The following is a 14,808-nucleotide window of genomic DNA, read 5'->3' as shown; positions in this document are numbered from 1 at the left end:
AACACGTGAATATTCCTACAAAACTATAACTGAATCATTTTAAATAACTTGATAATTGTAGAAACAGCAACATTTGTTGGTCAGAAATACACCCATGTCATCTGGGCGCAATCATCTGTAAATATAATAAAGCCCTGTTATCCGCCATACTAGCTCTTGTACAAGAATAAATGGCTATTATCACCTTTATACTGAAAGACGATAATGAGCACGAGTGTGTTTAGCCAACTAGAAAGTGTTACATTCAAGGTTTGAATCATTGAAACATTTACATGCTTCTGGGAATAACAAATGGTATGCTGAAAAAGAATGATGTCCCTGTCTTTTGTGGAGCCAAATTTCCATGCCCATGGCAGACATCTCCCTGTCTTGTGGGCCTCGTCTCTCATCCCTTGTATCTCGAGGAAATACAGGCCTTGGTTTTTCTCCAATAGCATACTCCTCTCTCCGACATTCTGATTCACAAGAGAACACCCACTTTTAGTGATAACCAAATCGCAAAACATCAATTTTCTCAATGTGTTTCGTAAAATCAAGATTTCTGAAAGTGATGGAACATGAAGGCTGATTTAATGAAATTTGATGCTGATAGCATGCTAATTATTAAGTTAATATACTGAAATTTATAAATTTTGTTTGTACTAAAAGGATTATATTTGTTATGAAGCTTAAAATGATTAACCTACTTTAGAGTGGTATTCTGACTTTTGCGGAATCATTGGGTATTCTGTTAATATTATATTCTTAAATAAATTAATTTTCTAAGTCATAGAAGATTTTGTAATTTTTTTATTATATTCATGGAGATACTAAATTTGTAAGTCGAATTATTATATCTGTTATGTTTTAGTTCTTTTGGTTTTATTTCCACCTTGCCATGGGGTGTCATTTGATTTGATTGAATAGTGACCAATGACACACTTTTTAGTTCATTCCTACAAAATAAAGTGAAGAAGTGCCACTTGAGTCACAGAGAAAAAAGTGTTGATGTGGACTAACAATCTGCATCTCCATGTCAATAAATATGTGTTTCTTTTTGATAAATGATGAGAATGACATGTGTCAGCATGTCAATAGAAAAAACCAAAAGCAAGGTGATGTGGCACAGGATGATGTGAGACCATGTCACATTTTAGTTAATTTATTTAAGTTCCCTTTTGTCTTATTCATCCATGTAGTGCCAATGGCTCTCTTCAAGGTACACATCGCAGAAGACAAGGGAAATGAGTCAATCATTGAAATATGGGAGAATGTGTTGGGATTTCAGGTCACCATCAGAAAAAAAGGATATGATAACTTGACTAATGAGGAGAGGAAATTTAATCAAATGGACAGTTAGGATTTTTTCCAACTTTAGAGCTTGATATCTGATGATCCAAGAGGCCGTGTGAGTTGAGAATTTGAGGGGGGGTTTATCTTTATTCCCTCTTTTAATCCATGCCCTACTATCTATACATTGAGGCATGGATCTTAAAAATAATCATTAAAATTGCTTCCTACACTTGCGTGTTGATTGAAAGGGAGTAGGTGTTTGAATCCATGAAGCTCGTTCTTAGTGTCTTGGATGTTTTACTAGAGTACACATATAAAAGTTGATCTTGATGGAGTGTGCAGTCCCACTCCATCAGAGATGTCGTCGAAGCCCACACTATGATCATCGACAGCCGCCGATTCGAGTCAGCCTGATCAGCACATCAAGGCAAAGGCGAAGAAACGCCTGTGCTTGAAGGTTTTGACATGTTTCAGGCCATATCCACTCGCACGGCCCCTCTTTTTCGATTCTCTGTTTTATTTTTGTTCATTTGTTTTGGTTTTTAAGGGGGCTCCTATGTCTAATGGGCCCCCTCTTGTGGACCTCTATGAAGGGGCCCATCACCATCCCTTTATAAAGGATGGAGTGGACGCCCTAGCCTCCTAAATCAAAATATTATTTTTGGAAAGAACTCCACGATCGTGTGAGAGAGAGGGAGGAGGACAATGAGAAGGAGAATGGGGGAAGGGAAAGAGAGTGCCGCCGCCATTGCCGCCGTCGGATCATTGTCGCCGGCTGTTGGCCGCGCCGCGCACTCGCAACCCGCTCGCACCACTGCCGGCCTCCGAGTTGTTGTCACGCGCTGCCAGCATGTCGCGCCAGCTTGCCTGACCGTCGCGCCACTCGCTGCGTCACCCGTGGCCCACAACACTGAGCCACTAAGCCACTGGAGTCTGCCACCGCACCCACCCGCATCAGACCGCCATGCTGCGCGGCGCGCGCGCCGCGCTTGTGCCACTCGCGACCCTCGTGCTAAGCCACGCCCGCACTGTGCATGTGTTGCCGGCGAGTATCGTGCCACTGCCGTTCCTGCGTTCACATTGCGCTCGCGCCGCCTGAAACTTTCGTGCTGTGAGGCGCCCTCGTTGTGCCTGCGCTGCCCGCGACCGCTGTGCCGCCACTCTCCAGCATCGTGCCTACGCCACCACAACTGTCGTGCTGCGGCACGCTCCCATGCTGCATTCCGCATCGCCATCCACACTGCCCACGCTCGCGCCATGCGTCGTGCCGCTGCTCGTGCCTGCACCCGTGTCGCCGCTTCTCACACATGTGCGCGTGCCGTGCCGCACTCGCGTCCCCCGCCGCTACCACTTTCGCCGATGTGCCTACGTTCCCGCCAAGCCTGCGTTGCCCGCAGCTGTTGTTGCCACCGGCCGCACCCGCACCACGCCCCGTGTCATCTGCAACGCTATTGCAGCCTCGCCATGCCATTGCCACCGCATCGCATGCCGCTGCACCCCGCGCCCCTGCGCCGCCTCCTCTAATCCAGTGTCACATCTCCTGAGCTGCTACTCCACCGCCAGTTGAGCGATGTAGTGTCCGTCTCCAGCACATCTCCATCAACTCCGCCCACTCGGCTCCTACACCGACGTGTATTTCGACAGTGGGACATGCCACCAAACAGGTACCTCACTGATGTAGCCCAAAAGCCCATTTTTTGAGGCCCATTGACAACTTGTGGCCCAAGAAGGAGATTCTTCTAGAACTGACAGGATCTGCAGAAAGTTACCTAGAGCCTCTCAAAATCCACTGACGAGATTTTCTCTAACAAGATATTCTAACAGGATTTTCTCTAACAAGATCTTCTGACAGTATCTTCTTAAAGGATTTTCTCTGACAGAATCCTCTGACAGATTCTTCTTATGCCAGGATCTCTGCTCTAACTTGTCAGAGCTGCATATCTTCTGTTTTGTCCCATCAGGATCTTCTTGAGCCACACAAATATCTCCGAACAGCTTCTACAAGCCCTAAAATCTGCAGGATATCTCTGCTCAGGCTTGTCAGCTGCTCATCCTTTGTTTTAGCTTGTCAGAATTGCTTTTCTCAATATTTTGACTTGTCTCATCATGGGTACAGTCATTATGGGGGACCCTACACTTGTGACCTATATAAGGCCCCAATGTACCTCTGAATGAGCATTATTGAAATCTATTATCTTGTTGAAATTGTTGTTTCTCCCCTCTAAGTGTTCTCTTCGCTAGAGAGTGCTTAGTTGCTTGTAGATTCAAGCAAACCCCTTGTGGACTCAAGTTGGAGAAGTTAGTTCTGTTGATTCAGGACTTGGCTCCTTCCAGTAGTGCAAGGCTTGTGGATTCAAGTCATATTCCTACACTATTAGTGTACAAAGGCTGCATCACTCACTCCCCTAGCTCACCAAGTTAATTTATCTTATGGCATACACTTTTTGGCTGCACTCTTCCACGCTCGGGTTAGAACAAGTGAGAGGATAAACTACCACGAGAGATTTTACTCGAGTGATATCTTAGGTACCAGCCAAGCCCGTCCGTTATATGTGAGCACCAACTGACTTAGTCTGCTCGATGTTGTAGATGCCATCGTCGCTCCGACGAGGGTCATGAGGTCATCAACACCGTCACCATTCTCTCACGCTGGAGCTTGGAGCTCAGCAAAACCCCACGAGTCAGATTCTGTACGTATTCTCACCTAGGATATTGCATCACGTAGTTACATCTCCGTAGGTTATTACCCACCAAACGACATCATCAAGTCGTCCGGCATCATCTTGATATGAGAGCCAACCTGTGGTCACCCACATCTCGCTTTCGTACACTCACATCATCTCAACTGCATTCATCCATTTTCGAAAACCCATCTAGGTACCCAGAGGTTATTGGCTATGGTATCAAGACACGATCTAACAGGAGGATGCCCCAGGGAGAACCGATCTCATTGCAACGAGAAGGCTCATCACCATTAGAGAGAGGCAGCCCTAGGTGTCTCCCCGAACCTCGTCCCCTAACCTCTGTAGGAGGCGGCTCGGGACTTGGGCAGATGGCACCCGACAATCGGGGTGCCGCCAGGTCGACCATACCACACGGGCAGACCCGACGTTGTCGTGGACACACACGACCGAGTCGTAGTGCCACACAATCACTAGGAGCATCGTTCCCTAGTGACATCGAGGAGCCTACGATGACTAGTCGCCGCCCACACGGTAAAGATCTAGTGGGTGAGCCCCTACCACGAGCTCCCTTTGTACGTGGCCGAGGAGTTGGATGCTCTCAAGGAAGGCCGCACTAGTTGCATCGACCCCGGGAGGACCCGATCGAGGATCGATAAGTCTACTTTCGCACCTTGACCTCCGTCGTAGAATGAGTAGAGCAGTTACTGGCTCGACCTGTGGCACCACTGGTACTTGCCGCCGTGCCAACGCCCTTGGCCCTAGATAGAGCATGCGACCCACTTCCGGATGCACAACCACTAGAGCAACCACGAAGCCCGTATGACAAAGACGACTCCTTGGAGGACAACAGATGACATGACGAGCTTCGGAAAGACTAACGCCCCGACTGTTACCCTAGGCACATCCCTTAGGTTTGCTAGTTTGGGGAGTGACTAGTTCCATGAGGTGAATCTGACCATGGGTTCAGGGCTGAATCACCGGCTGATGTCGGACATCATCTAGGACGTCATCCGGTCGGCACCGAGTATGATGCTTCGGTGCCTATAAGCAATGATGGTATCGTATTACGGCAGTGTCGTTGTCCGACGGTTACCCTAACAGGTATGTAACTACGTGATGCAGAATGCCCTACGTGTCGTACATGCAGGCTCCGACTCAAGGGAGGCACCGAGCTCCAAGCTTGGACAGGAGTCGTCGGGTGACGGCGATGGGGGCCTCTCGAACCTTGTCGGAGCGATGAGGACGTCTACGGCCAAACGAACTCAATCGGTTGGGCTCGCACGTAACGGACGTACTCGTCCGTACCGGTAAGACACTCAGATTTGTAGTTATCTCTCGTTTAGCCTCTCTCACCTACCTAGCCCGAGCGCGGTGGAGACAGGATGAAAGTATACTACAAGAGAATAATTAAACGAGTGACGGGAGAGGATGGCGTACATCGTCGACGGTGGCTCGTGGTGCAGAATCTCATCTTCGTCAGTGGTGGTCCAGAGCGGGTGGGGCAGAGAGGCGCCGGAGGAGATACGGTGGCTCGACGGCAAGATGCCGGAGCTACAAATAAAGGTTGGAGGAGAGAGGTCGACGAACTGGACCTCGCCGGGCAGTCAATCGTCTCCGGCACTCCGGTCTCGGACGAGCCAGCTTGGACTGATACAGGTTAGGGACTGCTTAGCCGGAAGACAACCCTAGAGCTGTATTACCAGAGGGTTGTACCACGCTCGCGGCAGTCAAGTGTATGCTACGGCTGGGCAATTCGGTGACGGACCTCGGGAGTAACTCAAGATGATCAGTTTTTCCCATGTAGGCGGGTCGGTAACGTCCGTAGCAGCCGGGGTTGTGCAGATCCTGCGGCTGCTCATCGGCTGACCCGAATGGACTCAGGCGATCCGACCCCATGACCCCACGCAGAGTGTGACGGTCGTCGCTTGAGGCCTAGGAAATGGCGCCGATCCTGCAGCAGGTGGGATGACCACGTCGACCACGCTGTTCCCGTGGGTCGTTCGGTTGGGGCGGTAAGAAATTTGTTCACTCGATCTGTCTGACTGTGGGATTAACAATCTGTGGCATCAGGGATCCGAACGAGGGAATCAAACACCAGCCAACGCAGGGATTTCCCGATAACCTTCACGCCCGAATTGAGCAGCACGGGGGCCGGATGTTGCCGAGGTCGACACCCAACCTTGGGGGAACTTCACTGTATTCGATTCCTAGAGAGAAGTCACAAATTTGAGGAGTTTTAGCAGCCAGTGACGTCACTTATTCTGCCGGAATCCGGTGTGAATGTGCATCGGCGGCGAACTTCGCCGACAGCTGTCGACTCTGATCCAGCAGCAGGCGTGCGTCTCTGAGGCGAGGAGAGAAGTCCAGGGAGGGCGGAGCGAACGTTTTGGGCGACTCAATAAGGGGAAAAATGCCTTGCCTTGTTGCCCCTCTCAACTCCAATTCTTCTTTTCTTCAGCTTTGTCGATCCTCTCCTTCCTTTTTTTTCTTCTCAATTCGAGAGAGGGAGACCAAGACAAAAAAACACGATTTTCCCTTAGTTCTTTTCCTAGTCTGCCAATTAGGGCGCCCCCCTCTTCCCTTATAAAGGGGAAGGGGAAGGGGAATGGGCCCCCAAATTGGGCCTACAAAGGGAGTCCATTAGGGGAGCCCTTATAAATGGGCTCCCCTCATTACAAACAAAGATAAAGAACATAAGAAAAAGTGGGGAAATGAAGGAAGTGGGGGAAAGAAAAGGAGAGGGAGACATGGGGGAAGGATCAAGGGACGGTCCCTCCCCTTGATGGTAAAATGGTAGACGGACAAACCCATCGCGAACGCGACAAAACACGACAAAAATGGGATGAACCAGAACGGGAAAAGGACAAGAACACGAGAGAGAGAGAGAGAGAGAGAGAGAGAGAGAGAGACGAGAAAACAGAAAGGATAGCTGGAGCAGCTTCACCTGGTCTTCAATGTCAAGGGCGCGCTGCATGGATGATGTCGATGATGATCTTTGATGGCATGTGCCATCACTGGCCCGGTAGGACGACTACATCCGGCCCCACAACCCCCCATACAAGGAATTCAGTGGGGTTCCTCCGTCATTCACCATGCATGATTCCCGATATCCGCGTATCGTATGATGGTCAACCCTTACGTTGGAAAGACCATGAACGCTACTTCAACCCACCTCAACGCCACGCCGCACCATGATGGAGAATACTCAGTGCCCTAATGACACCTAGATGATCACGACCACCGATGAGAGGAACATCGGTCTCGAATCCAGAAGGGTGTACGAGCCAGTGTCGTCGTCTTTGAAGGGCCGAGGAAGCCGAAGGAGTTCATTGACTTGGAGTCAAGTATAAACTCTTACCTCTGTTGGTACTACATGGACGACGACATGTGCGTCGAATAGGGATCGCCCCTCCCGATACCATTATCAGATTACAGTATCAGGACGAATGCTGTACCGGATACCAGAAATCAAATTTCCAGTATCCATTTTTTTGTGATCTGAATATTGGATGACGATATCAGATATCGGTTGCTATAGTACTGATATCCGATATCGTGATCCATCTCGATGTCATCATCTGCCTCCGTCTCAGGGGAAGGATGACGATAGCAGATATTGATAATGGATATCAAAGTTTGATATCAAAGTTCGATATCCAACATAATATGGTTGTTAAAAATCAATATTTTACGTCATAGTTGTGACAGTGCAATGGTTTGAAGTGGAAATCCATGGGCCAGCAGGTAAGCAGAGAGCTCTTTAAATGTTTTATAAGCTCGTTTAATGTATACAACTTAGAATTCTTGTTTTCTTCCATATGGGATAAATGGATTTGGAGTTTTTGAATCCGATTATCACATATGGAAGAAAACAATAATTCTGAGATGTATATATTATACTAGGGAATAATATATTAAAGATGAATTTATTATATATATATTAAATGTATGATATGTATATATATTAAATGTATTATTAATTTATTTAATGTATATTAATACCTCATTAAATATATACACCCTAAAATCATTGTTTTCTTCCATATGGGACAACATGATTCGGAGTTTATTATTAAACTCCAAATCCTATTATTCCATATGGAACAAAATTTTTATGGTGTATATATTGAACAAGGTATTAATATAGTATAAATATTTGGTAACATGTGTAGAGAAGTTAAGCTCCTAGAGCGGATGAAGAACATGTTGAGGTGCAACACACGTGAAATGTGGATTCAATTTCAAATTGGGGAGGGTGTCTAGTAGGTGATTAGATGATGGAAAGTCTAAGGGTAGAAGCTCTATGCTTCAAAGGAGAGTGATGAGTGAATTGAGATCCCCCATTCCATCAGCTCAAAATAGCCAATCCCACTTATATATTTTGTCTCTCCATTAGCCTACTCTTATTTCATAATAGGAGTGGGTCATTATTTCATAATGAACGCGTTGTCTTCACCTATCTCATCGTTCCATACACTTCACATCCTATCCATCACAACGTGATCCCATCACCTCATTTTTCCAGCATATTTTACATTCTATTGCTCATCACCTCGATTCCACTACTGAAGATATACCTATCTCCCAAGTATTTCTATCTCCCTTTCCACGGTATCAAGCCGATATCACCTCTTTGCCTCTTTTTCTGTCCATAATTTAATCTGCATTATCTCAATCTTATTCTTCTTTCCTTTCTAGCTTGACCAATGTGATTGATATGCCATTCATGTTAGTTGTGATAAGATGTTTATAAACAGTTCATAGGACAAAAGATATTTTTTTTTGTCATACCCCTCTTCTATAAAAAAAAAGAATTAAAAAATAAATAAATAAAAGAAATAAAGAGAAAAATAAAGTTTAAAAAAAAAAAGGAGAGGGGGGTTTTGACATGTATGAATTTCCTATGTTAATATCCCATTCATGGTAGATTGGTCTACGTGTATGAATCATCATATTGGTCATATCTTTTCTATCTCTCTCACTTCTTCTAAAATCTTGGGACTAGGTTATCTTAGGTAGCACCACACCCATTGAACAGTACATCTATCTCATTGTTAACGCTTACTCTAACCACTTCACAAGGTTTCCATCTTCCCTATCACAGTCTTTACAAGTCCACCATATATTCTTCTTATTATCTTCCATATTCTGTGCTCAAAAGGAGGAGGAAATGGCTTCTCATATTCTTGGGTAGGATAAAAGCTAATGGAGAGACAAGTACTAGGTGGCCGCCACCCCGGGAGAGAGTGATCTTGCTTGCGAGAGAAATGAGGCCATCTTCAAATGAGTGGAGCGAGTTTACCTTAGGAGTATAGCGTCATACCTAGCAACAAGTGAACTCCATTTTCATTTACTTAGGTATCCAAACCAAGGAGAAAGAAACCCCACATTCCTGAAAAGGTCAATGCTCAAATTGCCATTTATTGTTTTATCTCAGCTTGTGATTTATATACTTAACACTTCCAACACTCTTTCTTTGACCTACAGGATGAAAAAATGATAATTCGGTAAAATACCTAGATGTTGCTAAGGGACTAGCAATGTCTAAGTTGGGGGCATATGATAACACCCTAAATTCGGTCTTTATTTCATGCTACTAGCACAATTTTATGCAGTTAAAGAGCTTAAAATAGGGTTGTTATCATTGATTTACATGAAAATACTGTTTTCAAGTGATTTCTGATTTTTTTCTAATTTTCTGTTAATTCTATGAATTTTAAGGGACTTATTTGATCCTGAAATGATTATTTTTGAATGAAAATGGCAAGTTTAATATTTAATTTCGAGATTTATCAGTACAGGGATGAATCAGGAAATTTTTTAGAATTTTCTAGGATTTTTTAGGATTTTTCTGAGATTTATTTGAAGAAGAAATACATTTTTTTAAGAAAAAAAGATATATTTATAAGAAAAAAAGAGTATTAACATTATTTTCAAACTTTGAAGGGCCTTTTTGTAAATTTTGGTTGCAATGATACCCTCAAAACAGCTCTCGGTCGTGGTTGCAGGCGTAAAGATGTGACTTAAAGTGTTATGGGGTTTTATTGCATTTATTTAATATTTATTTAATGTTTTTAGCAGAAACCAGAGGAGAGAGAGTGCGCAAGGGGCATATACACAATTACTTTTGGCGGCGTCCAACAGCAATTCCAGGCTTTTGAAGGACTTTTCTGAAAAAAGGAGAATTCAAAATGCGCCAGCCAATGAGAGAGTGACACGTCATGGCATGTTAAAAAAGAAATGAATAAATAAATCAATTTAAATCCAATGGATTAAATTGGTTTAAAATTGATTTATTAATAACTTTTGATCCTGAAGTCCGATTGAGATGATTTTTTTATGGATCTTTTCGTCTTGATCCCCTCTTTCTATGTGTATGGTTGGATAATTCAAATCCAGCCTACGTTGATAGATAAACATTAATTACTAAATGGGGGTAAAATGGTGATTTTTACCATGTAACCTAAGTATAAAAGGTAAATTTCGAGAGGGGAGCTCATTCTTGATGGTGCTCTATCACAGCTGCAGGACAGAGAGGAGCTCCAGCTTGGATCAACCTATTTGATATTTTTTCCTTCTTTGTATTTGAACTTTTGGTGTATTTTGGATGTTGTTAGTTGAATTTCTTAATCTTTCTTCTTGATCCGTATCTGAACTTCTAAATCGCTTGGCTTGAGCGGAATGTACAAGCCCTGACTAGGATTTAGAGGAGAAATTGAGAGATTTCATAACTATTTCAAGTGCATTTCAAGAAAACTATAAAAAAAACATAAAAAGGGTTAACTTTCTAGGATATTGAATTTCCCATTCCATTATTCAATAGAGTAGTTGTTCCTTAATTATCAAATCTACAGAATCAACCAAAACACATCTAAACCTTCTTCTTAGTCTCTCTAATTGACTTCTTTGATCCTTTCAATTGGATCAATTAATTCAATTTAGAGCCCCTTATTTCTTCTACTTCTCTCATCTATTCTACCCCCCTTTTCAAATTTCTCATCTAATTAGGGTGATTTAATCTCTGTTTAAGATTAAATTAACCCCAATTAGGTTCAAATTATTCAAGAAGAACATCAATTGGATTCCTTACTAGCTTCCCTTGGACGACACTCATACTTATCACTACACATCTTAAGTAGAGTTTTTATAAATTTTATTGTATAAGCTAAAATTGACAACGAAAAGGGTTTAAAATTGCATAAAATTTACCCCTATTTTTGGCTTATCAATTGCCTAATTTTTAATTTGGCCTTTTTCTCCTTTATTTCTAAAGGGGGAAGGCCCATATTTGCCCATATAAAAGGTGGTGCCCACCCATAGGAAGAGGGGTAGAAGAAGATTGAAAAAAAATATGTGATTTTTTAGTATTTTTCTTGATTTTATAGTGTTTTTTGATTTTTTGACATATTTATGAAAATGCCAATGTGAAGTTAAGAGAGAGAAAGAAAACCCTAAATTTTGCCAAAAACCGCCGCCGCCTTTGCCAGAAACTGCCGCTGCGGCCGCCTTTTCTAGAGGTCCAGAAGTGGTTACTGAGGCAATCCAGCACTGCCCAGGGCTGCCACCGGCCGCCTAGATCCGCCAACGGCCGCCGAGGGCCGCCAACAGCCGCTGAGGACCGCCAGCGGCCAGCAAGGGCCGTCACTGGCCTCTGAGGGCTGCCAGCAACCACCCAAGGCTGCTAGCCGCCGCCAAGGGCCGCGAACGGCCGACACCGGCTGCTTAGGGCTGCGAGCGACCGCCCAAGGCCGCAAGTGGCCCCCATCAGCCGCTCAGCGCCGCGAGCGGCCGCCTGAGGCTGCCGGCGGTCGCCCAAGCCACCTGCGGCAGCCCATTGCCGTGAGCGGCTGCCGTGAGCCGCCGCTAGTTGCCCAGGCGACCTGCGGCTTCCTAGGGCTGCACGTGGCCATCCAGGTCGCCCGCCGCCACCTCGGCAGCCTGTTAACGCCCAGGCCACCCGCGATCACTGTAAGCGCCCACATCCGCCAACCAGAGGCTACTGTAGGCTCCCACAGCCACTGACTCGAGGTCGCCGACCTTGAGGTCGATCTGAGGTCACTGCTTCTGCGGCCGATCTCAGGCTGTCACACCTCGTGGCTGACCGAAGGCCACTGCAACCCGCTGTCGGGCCCTACCATTGCCGCCGCGCCCAATCGTCACCGCACCAATCTCTGCACCCAAACCCGCACTTCACCATCATGCTCGTGGCAACAACCATCGCCGCACCTCGCCGCTGTGTCCATCGCCGCACCTCGCCGCACCTCGCCGCCGCGTCCATCGCCGCGGTGCCTCGTCAGCGCGTGCGTCGCCGTGCCTTACCGCATCTACTTGTGTCGTCCTCGCGTCTACAAGTTGGTTGCCTGCCACTGCTGCCAAATCAGACAACGCTCGCGCTTAGCGCTACTGGTACACTTATCTATTTCCCTTTCGGCGTTATATTATTTCCCTCAGTGCCTCCGAACATTTTCTCCACCGTCGGGGTTAGATAAGTGATAGATAGGATTCACGTTGTGAGGAATAGGACTTCATTTTGGCACGTCCTTGGTTCGGACCGTCGAAGGTGTGTGCAAAAGCGGCAGTAGCCGAGCCCGCACCGTCGGCCTTCAACCCGATGTCCGGATCATCGAGAGCCAAGTGGCATTTCCTGGTCACATTTACCGTAGCTCAATGGTCATTGGCGTACATTGACGCTGAATTTATACTTCTTACTGATTTTATGGTCGCATTATCATTAACATGACATCATCATTACTCGTCTCCGCTATATAATATGATGGCACTTGCTCATTCTTTGGTGTAACACGAGCCGTTCGATCCTGAACCCGATCGTGTTACATTAGAGGCTGAGCTTGCCAGATGCATGCCAGGGAGTGCAAGGTAAGTTGCGGCCTGTAAGCACATGCATGGAAGTAGTAAAAGCACAAGGATCACGAGGGAGCCCCAGACTTAGCGCAAGAGAACATGGGAAGTCTACATTAGAGAACTTATGTGAGAATGCAGCCTGCACACACACACTGGAAAAAGGAATATTTAATTCACTAGGCTTATAAATATGGCATTTTTATATCACATTTTTTAAAAAAATTCCTGATATGGAATTAATAAGTTGTATTCTAATTTTCAGCTTTGCACTAGCAAGGCTGCGAAGTTAATAAATAGATCACATTCCAATAGTCCGCGACTTCAAGAAAGACATGTAAGAAAAAGACTAGGGTTCTAGCCAATCCGGCCCAAAGCCCATGTCAAAACAGGCTTTTTTAAATAGGCAGACCTTATCTCAGCCATCTAATCTTCTTAATGAAATTTGGATGGTAAGATTTAAAACACCAAAAATCCTTACTGGTCTTTCCTTTGCAGGCTCCTCATTACCCGGTGTTGCTCATGAGGATGATGGGGCACTCAATGTATGGATCATTACATAACACCCTGAAGACACGGCTAAGTGAACAGTCATGAAACCAGCTGACATTGTGATTGGGATTACACCCCGAAGAGATAGAGTTCAAGGTTGTGACGTAATCACACTCTCTGGAGCCCTCGAATGGGAATGGAATGACCAAGGGGTAAACCCATCTTTCCAACAAGAGATTCATTAAGAAAGTAATTTTTAATTGGAAATGAGATATTTAGAATCATTAATTCCTTTACTTCCCTTTTTATGAATAAAATGTGATCTTGTGTGTCATATTCTTACATGTATTGAACATTAATAAGTGAATCTCATCAGTCAATGATGATTGTCCGTGAATCATTGGAAGACACATTATTTTGACCTCGAGATTTGCAAGATTAAAATGAGAAAAAATTAGGTTAATTATGGTGATTTTTAAAGCATGCAGGAACATGTGGGAGTGTAACGAAATTTGAAAAGTGCATTGAGCAATGTCAGCCAATAAAAAATTTGACGCCTTTTTTGTGAAATAGATGCACGTAGAAATTGTTGATGTTCCCACTAAAGAAAATAAAACACCTTTTACACTAAATGCTTCAAGAGAAATAATGACACGAATTATTTAAATCAAATCCAGTGAATGAACTCTGAAATTTGATGCAGATCCAGATATTTGGGGTGGTCCCAGCCATGGATCTCGTTTATTCTCTCTTTCTCTTTCTTACTATCTAACCGATTTGATTGCTGCGCAGGTGATACATGGATGAAGATGCATGGAATTAAGATGTAAATCTCAAGGTTTTTTGCGTCAATCATGTTGAAATGACATGAGCAAATAACGTGCACAAAATGCTGGAGAGAGGACAGCCATTAGAGGAGAGAGAAATATAAGAAATTGGATGGTCATAAATCATCATTTTCAAACCTCTATATCTTGAGATCCAATCGTCAGATCCACCTGAATTTTTCAAGGCAGTTTCATCTTTTTTCCCTCTTCCCATCCATACAGTATGATTGTTAAAATTAGGCCACGAAGAGGGGGAAACACTTTGAACTTGCCCAATCCCTAATTGGCCTAGAAGAACGCAACAAGATTCTGGTGCCAAAATTTCTCTTGGTTATATGCTTGATTTATTTTGTGAATGTTTCTTTCTTGAATGTTTCCAAAATGTGAAGGCATGGGAAAAACATTCATGTCCGCGGAGGAACTCTAAAGGTGAAGAGCACTTGATTTCACTCCTGATGAATATAAAAACATCAATACATCATTCTGCCATGTTCCTCATTTCCTCTACCATCTTTGTCCACCTTTAAATCATAGGACATATTATTTGTAGAGTTTACAAGTTTTATATTTCAAAATATTAAATACCATATAGAATATATGCTATACAACATAAAAATATGATAATAAGATTAAATATTAAATACAATACTAATCTAACTTAAATATTTCCCCCT

This window comes from Wolffia australiana, chromosome 19 (genome assembly GCF_029677425.1).
Source record: "Wolffia australiana isolate 7733 chromosome 19, ASM2967742v1".
NCBI lineage: Eukaryota > Viridiplantae > Streptophyta > Magnoliopsida > Alismatales > Araceae > Wolffia > Wolffia australiana.
This window is presented reverse-complemented; position numbering follows the sequence as displayed.